Source organism: Oncorhynchus keta, chromosome 20, assembly GCF_023373465.1.
Source record: "Oncorhynchus keta strain PuntledgeMale-10-30-2019 chromosome 20, Oket_V2, whole genome shotgun sequence".
In the NCBI taxonomy this organism is placed as follows: domain Eukaryota; kingdom Metazoa; phylum Chordata; class Actinopteri; order Salmoniformes; family Salmonidae; genus Oncorhynchus; species Oncorhynchus keta.
In genome coordinates this window covers 41761447-41763320 of record NC_068440.1, presented here as the reverse complement: position 1 = coordinate 41763320, position 1874 = coordinate 41761447, and the positions used below count along the sequence as shown (strand labels likewise).

Below are 1874 nucleotides of genomic sequence, written 5' to 3'. Positions count from 1 at the left end.
CCTAGTATAAGAACCAGAGACATGACTGTTAACGTGTTGACTCTCTCCTCTACCTAGTATAAGAACCAGAGACATGACTGTTAACGTGTTGACTCTCTCCTCTACCTAGTATAAGAACCAGAGACATGACTGTTAACGTGTTGACTCTACCTAGTATAAGAACCAGAGACATGACTGTTAACGTGTTGACTCTCTCCTCTACCTAGTATAAGAACCAGAGACATGACTGTTAACGTGTTGACTCTCTCCTCTACCTAGTATAAGAACCAGGACATGACTGTTAACGTGTTGACTCTACCTAGTATAAGAACCAGAGACATGACTGTTAACGTGTTGACTCTCTCCTCTACCTAGTATAAGAACCAGGACATGACTGTTAACGTGTTGACTCTACCTAGTATAAGAACCAGAGACATGACTGTTAATGTGTTGACTCTACCTAGTATAAGAACCAGAGACATGACTGTTAACGTGTTGACTCTCTCCTCTACCTAGTATAAGAACCAGAGACATGACTGTTAACGTGTTGACTCTCTCCTCTACCTAGTATAAGAACCAGAGACATGACTGTTAACGTGTTGACTCTCTCCTCTACCTAGTATAAGAACCAGAGACATGACTGTTAACATGTTGACTCTACCTAGTATAAGAACCAGAGACATGACTGTTAACGTGTTGACTCTTTCCTCTACCTAGTATAAGAACCAGAGACATGACTGTTAACATGTTGACTCTACCTAGTATAAGAACCAGAGACATGACTGTTAACGTGTTGACTCTCTCCTCTACCTAGTATAAGAACCAGAGACATGACTGTTAACATGTTGACTCTACCTAGTATAAGAACCAGAGACATGACTGTTAACATGTTGACTCTACCTAGTATAAGAACCAGAGACATGACTGTTAACATGTTGACTCTACCTAGTATAAGAACCAGAGACATGACTGTTAATGTGTTGACTCTCTCCTCTACCTAGTATAAGAACCAGAGACATGACTGTTAACATGTTGACTCTCTCCTCTACCTAGTATAAGAACCAGAGACATGACTGTTAACATGTTGACTCTACCTAGTATAAGAACCAGGACGTGACTGTTAATGTGTTGACTCTCTCCTCTACCTAGTATAAGAACCAGGACGTGACTGTTAATGTGTTGACTCTACCTAGTATAAGAACCAGAGACATGACTGTTAACGTGTTGACTCTCTCCTCTACCTAGTATAAGAACCAGAGACATGACTGTTAATGTGTTGACACACACACACACACACACACACACACACACACACACACACACACACACACACACACACACACACACACACACACACACACACACACACACACACACACACACACACACACACACACTACCTCGTATAAGAGCCAGGGGCATGGCTGTTAACAGACCTCTTGTAACTAACCTCTCCATTCAATAGACCCCTGTGACTAACCTCTCCATTCAATAGACCCCTGCAACTAACCTCTCTATTCAATAGACCCCTGTAACTAACCTCTCCATTCAATAGACCTCCTGTAACTAACCTCTCCATTCAATAGACCTCCTGTAACTAACCTCTCCATTCAATAGACCTCCTGTAACTAACCTCTCCATTCAATAGACCCCCTGTAACTAACCTCTCCATTCAATAGACCTCCTGTAACTAACCTCTCCATTCAATAGACCCCCTGTAACTAACCTCTCCATTCAATAGACCTCCTGTAACTAACCTCTCCATTCAATAGACCCCCTGTAACTAACCTCTCCATTCAATAGACCCGCTGTAACCATTCAATAGACTCCCTGTAACTAACCTCTCCATTCAATAGACCCCCTGTAACCATTCAATAGACCCCCTGTAACTAACC

General features: G+C 42.2%; 1 long non-coding RNA gene across 1 annotated transcript; it reads right to left on the bottom strand.

Moving 5' to 3' along the window:
• Nucleotides 1-510: 510 nt before the first annotated feature.
• On the bottom strand, nucleotides 511-1238 carry LOC127910130 (uncharacterized). The gene is made up of 3 exons (XR_008073993.1): nucleotides 1169-1238; nucleotides 925-1028; nucleotides 511-595 (listed from the first exon to the last, which is right to left on the bottom strand). It is a non-coding gene; the product is annotated as an uncharacterized LOC127910130 (long non-coding RNA).
• Nucleotides 1239-1874: the final 636 nt, after the last annotated feature.